Source organism: Cavia porcellus, unplaced genomic scaffold (assembly GCF_034190915.1).
Source record: "Cavia porcellus strain 051 isolate PalLab524CR breed Dunkin Hartley unplaced genomic scaffold, mCavPor4.1 scaffold_32, whole genome shotgun sequence".
NCBI lineage: Eukaryota > Metazoa > Chordata > Mammalia > Rodentia > Caviidae > Cavia > Cavia porcellus.
Genome location: NW_026947515.1, coordinates 40,607,827 through 40,627,761, shown reverse-complemented (window position 1 = coordinate 40,627,761; position 19,935 = coordinate 40,607,827). Strand labels below are relative to the sequence as shown.

The following is a 19,935-nucleotide window of genomic DNA, read 5'->3' as shown; positions in this document are numbered from 1 at the left end:
TTAACTGAAGCAAGGAGAAAGGGAAAAGGAGGTTTTTTCTCTAATTTACTCAACTATGTATTATGACTTGGTCATCTTTGCAGGTCCATTTCTGTACATCTTAATATTGAAATTGTCTTTCTACTCTTAGCCATATACTCTCTGAATAGACCTCTCTAGATACCTAGTTCCTTTATTCTATCACTTTTCTTCAGCGTACGGGGACTCCAGTAGACTCTGGTCTCCGTTGATTTCAGCTGCATTCCAAACTACTTACCCAAATCCATGTATTTTATCTATGCCTCCAGCCTGAGGTCAATCTGATGTATAAGGCTAGGTTTTATACTGCTAATGAACATTCCCTTGAAACCTCTGCCACACCCCAAACCATAAAGGCCCAAATGGAGTTTCTCATGTTATTCTCAGTGTTTATGTGCCTGTCCACATCACTAATGTTCTGCGGGCTTGGAATGTTAAATTTCAGTCATCTCAACCAATTCCCTCTTTTCATCCTGCATATTCAGTGAATCGCAAACTCTTCTTCCTGTAGGGACCTGCTATGCCCAGGCCCACCATATATATTTTTTAAATTTCAATCAAAATTTCTCTTAGCTCTAGATTCTGGCCATTTAAGACACAAGTCATTCTGTGTCTTCCTATCAGATAACATTTGCCAAATCATTAGAATCACTGTTACCATTTTTTCATGAAGATCCCAGAAATACAGACAGGTATCCTAGATCTGCAAAGATAGCAAAACTGTAATCTACAGTTAACTAGAGAGAAGACCTCATCTCCTTCCCCTTGCTTTGGTTAAAATTGGATATATGAACTATGAAAAACAAGAATACAGTGTCGAACAATGTTAGAATGTATTTTACTAGCAAGTCAAGCTAATCGGTAATCATGCTATGCAATGAGTGTGTGCATTTAGAAGGAGGCCAGACTTTCTCACATGAAAATCCTGACACTCCAAAAGATAGATAAAGTTGTAGACAGGGAAGAAACTATTTGCCAAAGGTTGAGTTTAATCTATACTGGACCTGGATTTAAGCAAGAGAAGAAAATTCAAGGAGAAAGATAAAAGTTTTTACTGCTTATTATCCAGAGGCCAAGAGAAAATCAGATTCTTTTTTTATTTGGTTGGTTTGTTGGTTTTTAAGCAATATGACAACATTAAGAAACCAAAGAATCTATGCTGAACAGCTAAGAGTGGTGATTAGTAACAAATACTTCCGCTGTTCATTTTAGAGTCCAGATGACACCAGGGAAGGATTATGAATAATTCAGAGCCAAGCAATAGTTTCTGATAGCCAATTATGTTACATGCTACATGCTAAACTCGTTCATGTGCACTCTACTTTTAAATTATTTTTATGATTTTAATTGTACATATTTATGGGGTACAATGTGACATTTCAACACGTCTTTGATGTATACTGACCACATTAGATAATTAACATATCTGTTTCCTCGTCATTAATCTGTTTCAAGACTGATTTTCTCTCTTCTGATTATTCATAAAAAATGTAACCGTTATTATGAGCTATAGTCCCTCTCTGTACTGTAGTGCATCAGAATTTATTCCTCGTGTCTCACCATTCTGGTACTTGTTACCTACTTCCTTTATCTCGACTGTTCCAACCTTCCAAGACTCTAGTACATGCATTCAGATCAACGTGTTCAGCTTCTACATGTGGAGAGAACATGAAGTATTTGTCCTTTCTGTGTAACGTATGTCATTCAACATGGGTCTCCCACTGCTGCCCATTTTCACATGCGTTCTCTAAACTAATCTTGACAACAGCCTTCCTGTGGATAATAAGTGGAGTGAAATGAATGTATACTATTGGACTATTACTTGCCAGACACCGTATAAAACTCTACTCACTCTGATTGCAATCTTTCCTTTAACCAATGAGATCACAAACCCAATAAATGACTTAAATTTGGATATTTTATATGTAAATGCAAGGCTTTCCCTTTTGTTTGACTCTCAGTGAGAGTCTTCCCCTAGCATTTGATTGTTTCCTACATTGGCACTAAGAAGAAATACTTTAAATTGAGTGTAAAGGTGAAAATTAAAACTGCCTTAAAGTACCCACTGTTACATTTTGTTCTATTTACCTTGCTCCCTAAATGGCTGTGTATTCTTGCACAAACACACGCATGCATACACGCACACATACTTAGCCAACACGGCAATGAATAATGTGTCTGTGTCATTTTTCACATAGATTACAGTTCTTAAAATGGGTTAAGCCATGGTGATGATTCAATTCTTGTACTTTTGCAAAATGACAAATGTGTGAGTTCGCTGGAGCCTTTTTACACTAGTAAAGGCAAGGAAACAACCCAGATGTACATCCATATATGTACATATACATGTGGGAATAAAAATATATCATTTTCCCGTTGCAATCACACTATATATATTACTTTAACCTTTTTATACTTAGTGAACAATTTATCTTGAATATATTTCCTTGTTTAAAAATATTGTTAAAACATGTGCTATGATTTCACAATTGTTTCTCTATATAATGTTCACTATTTCTCCATGTCATCCGAGCATTTTATGCTTGTTTAAGAATAATCTATTTAGGTATTTTAGATTAATTAAAAGTTTAATAGGTTTATGTCAAACAACCTTGAATATAAATTTTTAACCATGTCTTGTTTCCTTAGGATAATAAATAAACATATTTTTAAGTCAACATGTCACCAATAACCTAGTAATATGACAAAGTATGGGATATGTTTTCTCATAGTAAAAACTTTCATCTATTACTGTGACATACTGTAATTGATTTTGCTATCTTATTTCAGTACAATTCTGGATTGTATTTGTTTATATTTAATTTATATGCATACACATTCGTAAAGAAAATTTGTAATTTTTGTGCTAAACTGTTGACTTTTTATATTAAGATCATGACTTTTAAAGCCAAGTGAATAACACTGAGTTTTTTCTATTTGTTGAAACTGTCAGTACAGCACATGAGATATCTGTTGTTCGGAAATCTGAAGGAATCCAACCATATAAAGTATCTAGTAACTTCTGGGAGTTCTGCTGTAAGCATAGTGCTAGATGCTTGGCTTGTGTTACTTAACTGGCTGTCCAGCAAATCTGGGAAGAAGATACTATCTTCATTAACTTAAAGATAAGCTAACTGAGGTTTGGAGAGGTTGTAGATTTGGAGGGAGAGTTAAGATGAAAACTTTGGCAGGTTGGTGCTGGAGTCCAAATTCTTAACAGCTGTGTATGTCACCTTCTTCTGCTCGGTGACGAGATCTTTGAATTTGGATTCATTCAAGCTTTCTCACTATAATTTCATTTTTTTGTGGAAAAATATCTACCAGATATTTAAAATTTTACAACAGAAGACTTCTACCCTCTAAAAAGTTTTCTCTCTCTCTATGAAGGCAGACTCTTTTTTCTTTATTTTCTGTGTTGAATTTTCTGGATTAATTATTCCCATTAATATTCTTTTCTAAACAACTACTTAACACACACTGATTCTGTATTTGCATATTCAAATAATTATTTTATGCTTTTGGGTTTGCTAGCTCCTACCCCTGTCATTTTCTTTGGTTTGTTTATTACTGTGTTTTGATTTCTTGGCTTGAATCTTCAGTCCATCAATTTTCCCTCTTTCTGTGAAGGAAAAGCTGAAGTCTTCAGCTCTGACTCTGTCTCTGGCACTTAACCATGAGCATCAGTGCACAACATCCTAAATGATCTGTAATTGCAGCCTTTGTTTCCTCTTTAACCCAAGAGTTATTTAGTAGAGTGTCGTTAAACTTTAAAGTGTTTGTGCTTGTTGATTTGAACTTTTGCCATGAATTTTCAGTTCTTTTGCACCATGGTCGGAGAACGAGCCATTCCAAATTTTGCTGTTTTTGAGCTTTTTCAGATTTCCTTTGTGGATTAATATAAGACCAATTTTTATAAATATTTTATGAGTACTTAGAGTACAGGTAAATTTTTACTTTAGAGTACTGAATTGACATCTATCTATTAAAGCAGACACATGAAATACGTCATTAAGTTTCTCTAAACTATAATTCATTCTTTGTCTACTTAATCTGTCGAAGACTTGAGGGTGTATATTAAGGTGTCTCACTACTCTGATAGCCCTGTCATTTTTAATTTGTATTTGATGTAGAAATGTTTTTCATATCTACATTATAAAGCACAGAAAGGGCTCAAAATGTCTATGTCTTCTTTGTACATGGTACCCTTTATTAACATTAAGTAAGTCTGTCTTGTTTAAGTTTACTTGATCTGATGTTTATATTGTCATCCTAGTTTCCTTGTTGTTGACATTTGCCTGATAAACTTTGCCTATCCTTTTATATTTAACCTTTCTGCACCATGTTGTTTTAAGCATGTCTCCTGATATATTCATTCTATTAAATGCTTTGCTATTTTCTGATTTGTCCTGATAGCTAAAAGTGATTCCTCCTTCTAAAAAGGTCCTGATTCCTGCTAAACTTGTTTCCTTCCTATTGCAACTGTGTAATATGATCCTGTACCACATTCAGCCCAAATTCTAGGTATTTAGGCTGATTCTACTAGGTGTGCATTCCTGACTTGATCTGGGCTAATTAGAACTTCTGCTCCGGAAATGAGGACTCATTTCTTATAAGCAAGTGATTTGCTGCATGTATGAAATAGCACAAAGGATAGAGGGAAAAAGAGAGATTCGGTAGACAGACTTGATCGTTTTGTATGCTGGAACCATGACGTATAATAAAGGTACACTGGGAAACCATGAGGCTTTGGATGTCAGTCTTAAGAAACTGTGGCATATTTTATTTTCCAAAAATGGCTGCAGCCCTATCTTTAGCCTCACGTGTCCCCTGGAACGTTGCCGTTCACTTCTTAGGTAGAGCATATCGACACTGCAGAGACATTCTGCCTGCCTCAGTGAAGAGCGTGGAACAGACAGGAAGGTGAATGACTTCCAGGTAGCAGGAGGGGACAGCGTTCAGCTGGCTTTCCCTGTCTTTTGGCACACACAACCTTGGATCCTAGCCACCATGTTATAAAGAAACCCGGCCACAGAAAGGGGTCACGTGGAAAGGCTGGTAGTTCTAGCTACATCTGAATCACCCACTTGCTAGATGTGAGTAAGCAAGATTCTAGATGAATCTTGCTCTTGGTTTCTGCCTACAGAATGGAAACAAGTGGCACAGAGATAAGTGATTCCCATTGTTGTCCAAATCACAGGTTGGTAAATGAATGTTTTCATTATTCTATTTTTTTAAAAAAATGTTAAACCAAGTGATGGAAGGAGCAGGACAGGAAGAGAAATGTAGGGAACAAAAGATGAATTAAAATGTCTACATATAAACTCCCCCTAATAAATGTAGTCATCGTGTACTGCAAACATGCCCTAATAAAAAAGTAATATAAAAAGCTCATTTTGAGGTAACTATAGTTTTGCATGCAATCATATTAAATACAAAAGAGTGTTGGCCATTCTACTAGTTTCCCCAATAGTAATATTTTGAAACACAATACTATATATCAAAATCAAAGTGTTCATATTGACACCATTAAGTTATAGATGTCTCTGTCACATTGTTGCTTTTTGATAGCACACCCATTCCCTTCTTAGTCCTCATCAGCCATTAAATTGGTTATAATTTCCCCATAATTTTGTGTCTTGAAGAATTTTGCATAAATGGAATCACACTGTATATACCTCTGGAATTAAGATTTCTTTCACTAATTCCTAGTAGGCTCATCTGTTGAATGTATGTATCATTAGCTCATTCCTATTTGTTGCAGTACTCTGTAAATGTTCACGGGATGGATATACCAGAGTTTGTTTAATCTATCTGTTGAGGGACACCTAGGTTGTTCTCAGTTTAAGACTGTTATAGCTACAAAAATAGTCTTATACTGTTTTTTTCCCAACATAAATCTTCATTTGTTGGTATAAAGTCTTAGGACCAATTGCTGGGTTGGTAGTTTGTGTGTTTGATTTCTTAAAAAAAATTAAATTTTATTTTAAAGAAGATAAAACAGAACAAAAGCAATCAAAACGAACCAGTGTGAATGATACAGGACTTCAAAACATTACAAAATCAACAATAGTTACTGTCAGGTTTGTGTCAGTGGCTCCAAAGCCTCATGCATTTGCCTTATGCATTTGTAATTGGTTCATTGTCTAGCCTTGGATTGATGGTGTCAGTGCTCCATCCACCTAGGGGTGGAGCCAGAATATGATTTAATGGCAAGAAGAAGATGTGTCTTGCTCTCTTGCTGGTTTCTGCCTTGCTGTTTGCAGCCGCCATGAACTGTGGCCCTGCCATGCCACCTTGCCTTGCAGCCAACTGAGTGTGGACTAAAACCTCCCAAAACTATAAGAAATAAACCTTTCCTTTCCCAATTTGGTGCATCAGGTATTTTGTCTCAGCAATGAGTAAAATGTTACTAAGAGAATTTGGTACCAGGAGTGGGATTGTTGCTGTGACTATACCTGACCATGTTTTTCGAGAGGCTTTGGAAATGGCTTGTTGGCAGCATTTGGAAAGGTTTGGACATGTTGCCTGGATGCATAGAGCTGGAGCAGCTTAGGCTGTTCTGTAGAGGAGACTCTGGTCAGAGCTCAGGAGACCAGAAGTCTGATAGAAAGCCTCATGGTAAAGACCAGGCTGGGAGGTTTCTGCTGGTTGTTGAACTTCCCATGATGTGTGTTATGGCTTAGCCAAAAGTTTGTCTGCATTTTTCCCAGAGACTTTGCCTGAGACTGAGACTAAGGGCAATGGACTGATTAATCTGGAAAAGGAAATTTCAAGGCAGTCTAATGTTGAGGCTGTGGCATGGTTATTGTTGGGGGCTTTTAGCCAGCTTTATGTTGCAAATCAAGAGCAAAGAGCCCGGCAGAATAACTTACAGTACTGTGAGTTTGGCCAGAAGGAAAATTCCAGGAAAGCTGTGGATTATAAAGACAGAGTTGAGACTTTGATTGCTGAGGAGAAACAGAGAGATAAGAAAGATGGCCCTTGGGCATCCCAGGAAGGAGCAAGTCCCCACCCTTTGCAGCCTCAAAAGTGAAAAAATTTGCTCAGAGGAGAAAGCTGCAGAGCACCATGCTCCAAAATGGTGAAAGAGGCCATGTGAGGTTCCAGAATGGCGGCAACATAGAGAAGCTTTTCTTCACAGACAGGTTCATAGAGCCCAATGATCCAGGCAATCAAACTCTATAGCCAAAAGAGAGAAAAGCCTGGCTACCTCTCCAGCTGGCAGCAAACCTTGGCGGCATCCACCTGGTGCTGATTTTAGGTTCAAGGAAAATGCACAAATACAGAGGGTAAGACGGCTTCCACCTCAGTTGCAAAGGGCCTGGGTGGCCAAGCAGTGTGTCCCTGAGAGGGCAATTTGTAAAGATGTAAGGATAAAGCCAAAGGTGCGGTGGAGACCCCAGAAGTTTGGAAAAGCCAGAAATGTTGGTCATCCAAGGAAAGCTATAAAAAGTAAGCAGAAAGCATTTAAGAAAAAAGTTGCGGGAGCTAAAGTCCCTATGAATGCCATGGGGGTAAAATCACCCAAGCCTTTTAGAGTTTACAACCAGATTGCTTCACATGCTGAGCATAAAACTCTAGGACTTAATGTTCGTCCTGCTGGATGTTGGACTTGCTTTGTTTCCAATGCTTTATATTCCCCTGTTTGTAACTTTTGAAATGGTAATGTTTATCTTGTTCCTTTGCATTTCAGAAATGTTTAAACTTGTTTCATTTGTACAGGGGATTACAGATAACAGTTTGCCACAGATCTTAGAGGAGATTTGAGACTTAGATTTTTCAGCAATTCTAAAACTGTTATGACTTGGACAACTCTTGGAGATGGACTAAATGTCTTTTATATAAAAGATGTACATGAGTCCTGGGGTCAGGGTGGAATGTCATGGTTTATGTTGGTGGCCCCAAGGCCTCATGCATTTGCATTATGATTTGTGGTTGGTTCATTGTCTAGGGCTTGGATTGATGGTGTCAGTGCTACACCCACATAGGGGTGGAGCCAACATATAATGTAATGGCAGGAAGAAGGTATGTTTCTATCTCTTGCTGATTTCTGCCTTGCTGTTTGCAGCCACCATGAACTGGGCCCTGCCATGCCACCCTACTTTGGAGCCAACTGAGTATGGACTAAAACTTCTAAAAACTGTAAGAAATAAATCTTTCCTTTCCCAACTTGGTGCATCAGGTATTTTGTCTCAGTGATGAATAAAAAGTAACTAAGGCAGTTACCATAATGCCTTTTGATGTCTTCAGAATAGCTGCAGATAACTTTGGACATAGTAAAAATCATAAATAGAATAGAATAGAAACAATAAAAACAAGAAAATGAATATAATAAAGGACTTCAAAACAAGCCATAGTAAATCCAGAATTGCTACCATAAGATATCTTGCTTGCATGTTTGGTTTTTAAGGAATTTTTCAAACTGTTTTCCAGAATGGCTGTTCCATTTTACATTCCCATGAAATATAAATCAAATTTACCTGCATCCTTGCCTGCATTTGGTATTGTTACCATTTTTCAATTTTGGCTATTTTTATCTATGACAAGTATATAGTGATATATCTTATTGCAGTTTTAATTCTCTAATGTAGATTCATTTTGTAATGTAGATTCATTTCTAGATGGAGTTTCATTTCTCCAATGGTTGCTGGCTTCAAGCACCCTTTCATGTGCTTATTTTTCATCTATAGAGCTCTTCAATCAAATGTCTCTCCATTCCTTTGTGCATTTTCTAATCAGATCTCTTTTCTTTATTGCTCAGTTTTGAAGGTTCTTTTTCTATTCAAATACAGGTCCTATGTTGGGTATATGTCTTGCAAATACGTTTTCTCCATATAGCTGGTCATGTCACCCTTTTAATAAGATCTCGATGTTAAACCTCAGAATTCCCATCACAGCCTGGCATCCTGAAGACTTTTTTCCTTAATATTCTATGGATACATGACCCATTTTGATTTTTGTATAAGGTAAGAGACTTAGGCTGAGGATTCTTTTTTGTGGATTTTATTTATTTATTTATTTATTTTTATAGCTTGTGGACATTTGATTGCCCTAAAAAGAACCTTTCCTCCTCCAATAAGTGCTTTTGTATCTTTATCAAAGAAATGAAGTTGGGTGTATTTGCTTCTGGAAGCTTCTGTTTTTAGGTTTTCAATCATGTTTCGTTGATCTACATCTTTCCTTCTGCCCATGTCACGCAGGTCCATGATATTCTTAACACTGAGGAGACTGATCCTCCCAGCTTACCTTTCCCTCTCAAAATTCTTTCAGTGATTCTAGTTCCTCTGCCTTTCCATGTGAATTTTAGAACAATATTGACTATGTGTATAAAACATCTAGCAGGGATACTGGCAGGTAATTGTATTAAATCTGTTTATTATTTTGGTACAATTGACATCTATGCTCTGTCTAATCTTCAAATTTGTAATTATATCAGGTCTATTTAATTCTTTGGATATTTATGCTATATTTTAAAAAAAAAAACATTTTCTCACCCAGGAGGGGATTGTATGGAATTTCCAATTCTAGTCTTTTGGGGAATCTCCATAGTGATTTCCATAGTGGTTGCACCAGTCTGCATGCCCAGTAACAGTGAAGAAGTGTTCGTTTTTCCCCGCAGCCTTGCCAACACTTGTTATCAGTTGATTTCTTGATGACGGCCATACTTTCTAGAGTGAGATGAAATCTCAATGCTGTAATTGGCATTTCTCGAATGACCAGTGATGGTGAACATTTCTTCATGTATTTATTTGCCACTTGTATATCTTCATCTGAGAACTGTGTGTTCATCTCAGATGCCCATTTTTGGAGAGAGTCTTTGAATTTGGGGGGCTTGATGTTTTTTTAATTCTTTATATGTAGCACAATTTGTAATAGCTAAATGTTGGAAACAACCAAAATGTCCATCAACCGCAGAGTGGATGAAAATGATGTGGTATTTTTATACAATGGAATATTACTCAGCTATAAGAAGGATGATCCTGAGGCCCTTATAGGTAAATGGAGGCAACTGGAAGCTATCTTTATAAGTGAAATAAATAAGAATCATATTTATAAATATCACATTGTCTCTCTTGTGTAAAAATAAAAACTGTAAGAGTAATGAGATGCAAAATGTGTAATAGCTATTATAATAAAGGGAAGGAAAGCACCGTAAAGGATATAACTGCATGTATCTTTGAGTGTGTAAGACAGGTGCCCATGTTGCTAAGTTTTTGTTGACTCATTGAACAGAATGGCTTGCAGTCTTATTGTTTGATTGTCCTCTTTCTATGCTTTAATTGTGTGACTTGAACAACTATTTCTAAGATGACAATATGTAATTTATCAACTGGTGATTTCTTAGCGATAGTTTTTTTTTTAATTCTGTATTATTTCTACCCTTTTTAACGTTTTGCTCTATTTTTTCTCTTTAAATAACCAAAAATTAAAAACATGAAAATTCAAAAAAAAACATTTTCTTAATGGTGGCTCTAGGATTACAGTATGAAATCAGAATTTTCAAAATCAACTGAACTACACAGAACATGGTTACTTTGAGCTAGTATCTTTGCAGTGAGGCTTTCTCCTTTGTATTATCCGAGTCATTTATTATCTCTATTTGTCTATTTATCTATCTACACATATCCAATAATACATAATTAAAATAATTGCTTTACATATTTTTATATCTTTTTAAATATTGGGAGAAGACACAAGAAAAGCACATTTGCAGAGTCTCTTCTGTTAATCACATGGTTGTAATTTCTGGTGGTTTTCATTTTGTCCGTTGGATTTGAGTTATTGTCCACTCTCCATTTTCTTTCACTCTTTGAACTGTTTTTAAAAAGTATTTTATGTCTTATCTGTTAACAAAAGAAGCTGTTTTTTTTCTTTTGGTCTTTTTCCTTTTTATTGGTACCGGGGATCGAACTCACAACTGCCTGCTTGCAAGGCAGGCACTTATGCCGCTGAGCTAAATCCCCAGCCCCGCTGCTGTTTTTCTTTACCTGAGAGTATCTTTACTTCACCTTCGTGAAGGTGAATTTTCTGGGCATAGAATTTTTCTGGGTGCTCTTGGTAGACAGTTCTTCTTTTGACATTTCATTTCCCAGTGGGCTCTGGATACCTTTGCTTTGCATGAAAAACCAACCATCAGTTATAATTTGCTGCTGCTCTGTGTGTGATGAGAGGAAAGGGTGTCAATCAATGTTCTAAACTCAGTGAGTCCCTTTGGACCACAGCAGCACAGACGCCACCTCTCACAGCCTGCCTTGCCCTGGTGAAACCTTTGTACTAACTAATCTTGGAAGAGAATGGAGCAACTCTGGGTAAGAATGTCCAGAGCTAATAACTATGCACTAATTTTATGTGACTTTCAGCAATTTTTCAAGCAAAGATGATTCTTAAATTGTGATAGTTCTCTGGTCAGTGCATTTTATTCCAGGTTCTCCAGACAGACAGAATCAACTTGTTCTCACATGGAGGTCTATGAGAAGGTGTTTACTGGGGGGATAACTCGCACAGTTTTGGTGTCTAAGAAGTGAGACAGGTGGTCTGCAAGCTGAAATCCCAAGCAGCCTGCTAGCCTGGCTCAGGCTGAATATACAGGCCCCAGAGGCAGGGAGACTGTCAAAGAAACTCTCAGTCCAAGGCCTAAATTTTCTGAACCTGGAGGGTGCACGGGGATGGGGTGGGATGGGGGTGGTGTTGGTGTAGAGATGAAGTGGCTGTTGTAAATTCTGGAGTCCAAAGACCAGAGAGCTTGAAGTTCTGATGTCCAAGGCAGCAGGAAAATATCCTGGTTCTCAGACCATCAGTACTGAGGGTGGGTCTTCCATTTCATCTGCTCAGTTTCACATGCTGATCTGTTCTGAAAATGCTTCCAGGAATATCCAAATGAATTATTTACCAAGTTTATAGGTATTCCTGCATCAGAGTCAGTTTCTAGAGCAATGAAATGGGTGTTTTTATTAATTCTGCCTAGCTTCATAGCTACTTTATAGGAAGATTTGCTAACCTCTTGATTAGGGCAGAGCCAACCTCACTTACAATCTAGAGATATTCTCCCCATCATTTGCAGTGCCCTGATACCCTAGAGACCTCAGTGCTCATCCAAAGAGATGATGGAGGCAGGAAGGACTATGTACTTAGACCCCCAGTAGGTTAAATATGGTCCCAATTTAATATCAGTAAAATCCCCAGTATGTTTCAGTACAAATGTCTTGCATTCAAGCAGAATAAAATCTGTGCCCACATTTCAGATTCATTCACACATTTTAATAGTTAAAATATTGGCTAGAAAGAGTTAACCGGTAATGAACATACATATTAGGGGTGCGAAATAGGCTTCAGAGTTTTTTGGCATTAAGAAAAAGACAAATATTTGTTGCCTTAAACTGGCACATTTTTCAGAAATGATCCCCTAAGTGTTGGCTCAGGGGATCCCTGCGTAAAGACTACCAATAATTCCACGTGTAGATCATTTGTGTTCATGTCAAAACTGCACTGAGAGATTCTTCTAGCATAGTGTTTTTCATCCTGGTTCTAGGAGCCCTGTGGGAGGCCTCAAGGCTACTGTCTCAGGGATAATATTTAAGGGAGGAAGAGTCTTCCCTGTCCCTCCTGTCTCTCCCTGGCTTCACCCAAAGTGGCTTGGTCTCCATCTGGTTCTGAATGGGGCTTAATAACTGACAGCCCATTTATAGAAACATTATCACTAGTAATAAATAAGTTAAAATGTTTTGATCAAGTTCAAGTTCAAATATGGCCTTGTTATAGGTGAGAAGAGAGATTGAGAGAGATTAAATAACCTGGCTTAGATCACAAAGTGGGGCAGAGACCACACTAGGCCTGGGTCTCATTTCTTACAGCTGTAATTTTTCATTATCTGTCATTTTCTAAAAGCTTTGTCCTATTTACAAGTCTCTCCCATGTTCCCCAGCAAAGGTTCTGAGGAGCTAAGTGGTGCTGTGTATCTCTTTACTAACTGCCTTTAGCTGTCGGTATTTATCTGAATTCCATGAAATACTCTGAACTTTGGGACAATACCCATTAGTTCTAGGCCAAATAAGCTTTGGATCCTGCGTACTACATCCTTCTCAGAAATTTAAGAAGCATATCGAAGGTCCTAAGAAGTTCAGTAATAAATAATCTCTTTTATTAGTCATTTCAAGATGGGTATTTTTAAATTTAATACAATCAGGTGCAAATACACATACTCCGGTATTTGAGGTGAACTATAAGAAAGAAATATATAGAATCAGGACAGAGGAAATAGGAAATCTATAGGGATTTTGCAATGCCCTGGAACTTGTGAGAACAGGGAGCTTTATCCAAACTGGACCTCACAGGGAGGGAGAGCTGAGATACAGCCCTATGATCTTTGATTCGGGTCACAACCAGGCACTGAAAGTTTAGAGAAGCTGAAGTTCAGTAAAGCTGGGAATTAGGTATCCCTGTTTTACTGTCACCCATTCCTCTGCTTTCTTTTGGGGAGTCATTATTAATCAAGAAGAGCCACAGAGCAAGGTTCTCCAGGGAAGCAATCCAGCATCTGGAGATGGTGAGGAGGTCAGAGAGTCCATCTAGACAGTCAAATGAAAAACGGTACCACATAGAGTTGTCAGTCCACAATGACAAGAGATACCTTAGAAAACCCCAAAAATGTCCTCCGGGTGTTAGGACTTGGGGTTCTAGGTAGTGGATGGAAGTCTTGGGTGTGTGTGAAGCAGTTTCTCATGAAAGGAAGCAAAGGCAGAATTCATGATGTATATACAGGATAAGAAAACTAAGAAGTCCCAGATTCACCTACAGCTCTTCTCCCAGGGATGTGTATTCTCTGCTAAATTTAGCGTTTTGATTCTCCATGGTCACATTAACTGATCACATCTCCATTTCTTCAATTATCAGCGCCCCCACCCACTGTCCCTTCAGCGAGTCCTGGGTTTTGGCAGAGTTCCTAGACAGGGTCACCAGCCTTCCTTATGGACTGAGTAGGATGATGTAACAGTTAATTAGTGCTCAGGACTTACTGATCAATATGCTGACAACACCATAAGGTGGCAACCCAATCTCCACCTGAGCTCCAAGGCTGCTTGAAGGAACCAGGGAAGCAGGGTGGGACCTTCTACCACTGAGAGCTTGTGGAGCCCAGGCAGCAGGGAGCAGGTCTCTGAGTGCTGGAACCTCCCTCTCCACCTCTGCAGCCAAGGCAGGCGAAGCAGACTGTGACTTTACTGACACTGATATCAGGTTTACCAAGTAGCAGAACCGACAAGTCTTCTTGTGGAAAAAAAATAAGTTGTGGACACCTATGTGCGTGCATGCATTTGTGTATTTGGCTTTTCATGCATTTAGAGTAGGGAGAAAGTAAAGACAGGTGATTTGGTGTTGGGTATTCCTATTGATAATTCAGCCATATGTGTTACAGGCATGACTCAAGGAAAGTTGGGGGAGGTGAACAAATAATAGTCAAAAACACAAACAATGACTTAAATATGAGGTCCTGAGAGAGCAAAGATGCGATATGCATGTTGGTCATGGACTCTCAGACTTGGAGCCTGGGCACACTGGAGTTTCCATGAAAAGCTTTTGACTCCCTTCCTGATTTCAGCCATGGCTCCTTGGGGTGCAGACTGCATGATTGCTTGGATAAACTTTCTCAGATGCAAATGTTATCCTGACTGTGAGCCTGCAAGCTCCAAGTGTAGATGGGAAGACACAAAGAGTTTTAAATTGTGATGTGTGAAGACTCACCTGAAGAACATTCTGACCCTCATTCCATCTGGGATGGGTCCCAGGAGCTGGCATTTTAAAACACAGTAGGTGATTCTTCTGCAGCTGGAAATTGGATATGCTTTTAGGAATCCTGCAGACCTAACTTCTTTTTCAAAGCTGTCCATGGCCTTCGCCCACCTCATTTTGTCCAACATGCCAAGACCTGGATTAATTGGTTTTCCCTCTGGCCTCTCCACCACTTGTCACCCTCTTAATGCTCAGCTCTGACATGTTTTCTGCTGGGCTGTTCTCCCTTATCACACTTCATCTAATTCCTTGCAATCCCCGAGGATAAAACTTCAGTTTCATCTCCATAAATCCATGCTTGAGCCTCCCCCCCGCCCATGCTCAGTGACACTCCTCACCCTTTTGATAACTGGAAATGTATTACCACTGCCCTTTGCTTTAGGAATTCAATCACATTGTTTTCCTTTACTATTTCTCCGTTTCATTCATTCAGTCTTTCAAAGGTGACTAAATACTTCTGCAAGCAAGGCTCTTCTCCTCAAATATCAACACACGGAACATTCTTAAGCGTGAGATATCTTTCGCTCCTGTTTACCTTAGCACAATACTGCCTGAGCTTTTTGGAGACACTTGCGCAGTTCTTTAAATGACGAATGAATAAGTAAATATGTCAACTCTTGAGACAGCAAAACACGAGCAAGAAATCATGATGATAACACTTAATTGTTTTTTCCACTTCCCCTGTTCTTTTTCTCTATTTTTTAAAGACTCATCGTGGCAGATTTTCTAGGCCTGTAGACATGTTTGTGGGTTGTAATATTTTACATATGTCTGGAAATGTGTGTGTAGGGAGGAGATAGTAACTCTCCCCCGCACCTCGAATCCAACCCACACTTGCTCCTCTTCCTAGTTACCATTAGTTACCATTCTAGTGCATTCCAACATAATCTTTTTCATCTTGGTAGTGTGAAAATCTCAGGATAGGAAGGCAAGCCATGAGCTGTGAGCCCCTGTGTCAGACGTGGGATTCTGCCCAGGATGTCAGGCAGGTTGGTTTCCAAGGGCATTTTGAGGTCACTGATCCCTATGTTCTTTCCCGTCCCCCCTCTGGTCTATTTGTCAGTCTCCCCACTTCACCTCCAAAAGCTTTTCTCCGGAGTTCCTGCATCCCACCCTGAGCCATCCAGCATTGTGTGAGCTCCTCCCAAGAGGGCTTGTTCTATTTTTCCACTTCTGGCAAGGATTTTCATTTTTTTTTTCTGCCTGAAAAAAACATGACATTGCAGGAGTTGTCATGCCCACATGGAGAAACAATGTGTTTTCTGCCAGATTCACTTAAAGGGACAAACTTCAGGTCTCCATGGGAGCGCTCCTCCACCTGCTGTGACCCGCTTCTTCAGGGCAGCCTTGGCTTCTCTGAGCCAGGAGATGCTGGAGCTGTGTTTGTTCTACGGTGGTTATTGTAACCACCACAAAAGGAGTATTTACCATCCACCCTGCTCAGCTCCAGGGGACTCATTCTCCTCCTGGCAGAAGGCAGACTCAAGTGTATCCTTGAAAGTTATTTAAATAATGCTACAGAAAGATAACCTTGGAATGCCCTGGAATTACCTGGAAGTGCGAACAGGTGTGAGCACCAGGTGTGTGATCAGGGATGTGACAGGGTGGGTGGGATATAGGCTGTGTTTCTGTGCCAGCTTGGAAATTCAGGTGGTGCCCCAGAGTGGCTTAGGATTATAATATTCTCTCAGAAGTGGGAGTGTTGTGAAATTCTTTTGCAAATTTTAGATTCTTTTTACCCCTCACTTACAATCTCCAGAACTCTGAACTGGGCCCCCAACACATGTAATGAACACCAAGAGGATCAATATCTCAAAATGTGACTCATTAAAGTAACTGGAACAGAAAGACAGTTGATGTTTCAAGGGTATGCAGCCTTTTGAAAAGTCCCAGTTGCTCCCAGTACAAAGTAGATCAGCACAGGACCTGCATCTAGCAGGTAATGTTAGGAGTGTATCTGATAATTACCATATTTCCCTTTAGGAAGCAAAGTTTTCTGTGACCTTGGTCCATCTTTGTTCTACTTATTACAATACCAGTTGGAGGAAATTCTAAATCCGGCTGCTGACCCAAAAGATCACACTCTTTGCAACCTCAGAATAACTGAACAAAGACCAGCTCTCTGTAGATCTGTCATCTGTCACATGTCTATCTCGCATATTTTTCTTCCTATCATTTACCTTTTACTATGCGAAGATACTGCCTGAAGTAATTTATAACTGTCATCTGACTAAAACATTATAACAACTCTGCGAGGCCATTTACATCTTACAGATCACACTCAGGTGCCCAAGGAGGTCACACCCAAAAGAAATATTGGAACCTAGATTCAAGTTTATATCAAAAGACTCCAAACACAGTGCTCTGGAATGCTACAATATACTGCTGTTTTGGTGCAATATGCAAAAATAGACTCATCTATTGAGCTGCACTAAATTCCCAGAAAGCACAGACTTGCAAAGTGGTAATAAATAACCGAGTTTAGAAGAAGTCTCACATCATTTCTTAAATATAGAACCTATTCTTAAACCCACTACAGATGACTCTACCTGGAGCGATGCAGCTCTTTCTTACCTCCTCCTGGACAACAGCTCTGTGATTACCCTCTGGTGATATCCTATTAGACTACGCAGCCTGGCGCACCAAAGCTGGCCACACTGCTGGGGAAGGTGATTAGGTATACAAGACCAGGAGACAGACCTGAGTGCTCTTTTGCTGAGGACCACCACGCACAGCACTGCTTCCAGACAAAGCATCTATGCAATCTGGAGGCAGGCGATCTGCTTAGGTTTTCTGCTGTCCTGTTGCTGCCTAGAATAGTCACGGGCCCCAGCTCCCCTCCTTCCTGGTCCTCTGGGTGTTCCTTTAATATGTAGCAATCACTTCCCTAGCTCTATTTCTGCTGGGAATGTCTCTGCCTCTGTTACCACCTGCTCAATTCTTACCCATCCTCTTCTATTGCAGCCTTCCCAGCCCCTCACCTGCAGGTAATCTCTGTGCTGTAATTAATTATCTGTATGTATACTTTGTCTCTTCTAACCCACTACGTTTCTGAATGATGATAGTTTTCTAAGAAAGTGGTTTCATGTTGTGCATGGTGAATAAATCAAGCCATTATTCTGGGCACTTGGGTACATCTGACATAACACAGCTTGCACATAGTGGTCCAATTAAATAATTTTAAATGAAAGAACAATACACATATGGAATTTCAGAGAACACATAAAATATTTTGAAGATTTTGATACATTAAGAACAATTAAGGACTGAGAGTATAATCCAGTACCAGAGCACTTGCCTACTATATGTGAAGTCTTGGGTGCTGTCCCCATCAACGAAAAATATATCCAAAGAATAACTAAGGCTATTTTCATAAATCTTAAATAAGTTCTTATAAGAGAGTTGGTTTATTTTGGGGGGAAGAGAAATCAGAAGACAGGAATTCTTCCATGTACAAGAAGGCCAAGAATGGAGTGAGGATGGGGCTTGACCCTTGGGATGTGTTCTGGGTAAGGAACACTAAAGGAAGCCACATTGCAGAAGTTTTTAATGGCAACTGGAGGGTGGATCATATCCTGAAAGTTACTGTAGGCCACACCACAATGGCCTTGTTTTTTAAGGATTAATCTGTGAGAAGAACCAGAAGAGGAGAGATGAGCTGAGTAGCTACTTTACAAGTTCAAACAAGAGGTAACAGGAGCTGAATTAGCTCTGGATTTCCCCCAGGGTATACAATTCTCTATAATTTGGGGTCTTTGTGTTTGAGAGTGAATGCCAGGTAGGAGATATAGAAAGGACTGCTCACTAATATTTGATTGTATTTCTTGATAGAAGAACTCATTCCTCCTGGTTACTGGATGCATATCAGAGCCTGGTAGTTGGGCCGATTCATGACTAATAGAGAGGACTCAGCACCCAGAGGGGCTGCTCACACCTACACTGGCTGACAGACCCCAAGGAGGTCTGCCTCAGGCTCTGAATGAAATATGGGCAAGGAGAAGGAGGAATGTTTTATGTCCTGCTCCCCACTTCTTCCAGAAAGAACATTTCCACCTGCCCCAGAGCAGTCAGGTTTAGGTAATCATGTGCCAGGCAGAGTGGGATGTGAACTCTTCTTGATGAAGCCCAGGGAGACACTGGGAGGCGAGATGCATGGACAAGACATTGGAGGCTGGAATACAGTAAGGGGAAAGCCTTGACATAAAGATGAAGCACAGGAGTTCCTGGCCTGGGCTGTGCACTCTAATCCCGTGGCAAAACCCCCATCTGTGGTGGCTTAACTAGTAGCCATCTTGTAACACCCCACTGAACTGATTCAGTGTGGTTCCGGGTGTGGGTGGCCCACTTGGGGATTGCTGCCTACAGCATACAAAGAGAACTGAAGAGGAAGAGGTTGGGCTGTTGATTGTCCTGGGGAAGGTTATCATGCTGGCTTTTCTGATATGTCCTCATCGTTGGGGAAGCTTGGACCTTGCTGTCACTGGGGATGGCTTGCTGCAGTTGGGGGTGCTCTGATCCTTACCTTGAGCATTGCTTACTTCTGCAGCACAGATCCCTGAGCCTGCTGGCACAGCTCCTTCACCCCACTGGCACGGACTTTCTACCTTCCACGACAGGCCTTTGGGCCTTCCCAGTGCAGATCCTTGATACACACTTGCATGAGATATGGCTGTGGGCTCTAGGTCTTCAGCTGGACTCATGCAGGACATTTCTGTGGGAATGGGCCCTCAACTGGATTCTTTGGGTCTCTAGTGTGTGGACAGATCTCTTGCCCTTTTCTTGCATTTGACTTTTTCAGTGAGTATTATAAGATAATCCTATAAACTATGTGTCCTGTATTAAATCTATTCCCTTACAAACCCTGACTACAACACCATCGATGGCTAACTTGCTCTAAGAATTGGGTATGTGTTTAAACTGAAGTGGCCATTGCAGGGGAGGATGTGACATCATGGAAAAATATCTCCAAAAGGGAATTTGAGAGTGCATACATGCACATGCAACATACTCACAAGGGGGTGAAGGAGGGAGAGGGAGAGACACATTTGTTTGCTTTTTATCTATTTGCTGGATGCTTGGGGAGATAAAGAAGGCCAAATCTGGCAATCTGGGTACCAGGTACCGTGGATTTAA

The 19,935-nt window shown here is 39.8% G+C and overlaps 1 protein-coding gene across 4 annotated transcripts in view; it reads right to left on the bottom strand.

Moving 5' to 3' along the window:
- Shisa6 (shisa family member 6) overlaps positions 1–19,935 on the bottom strand; it is a 307,814-nt gene that overhangs the window by 12,904 nt on the left and 274,975 nt on the right. The window lies entirely within an intron of this gene.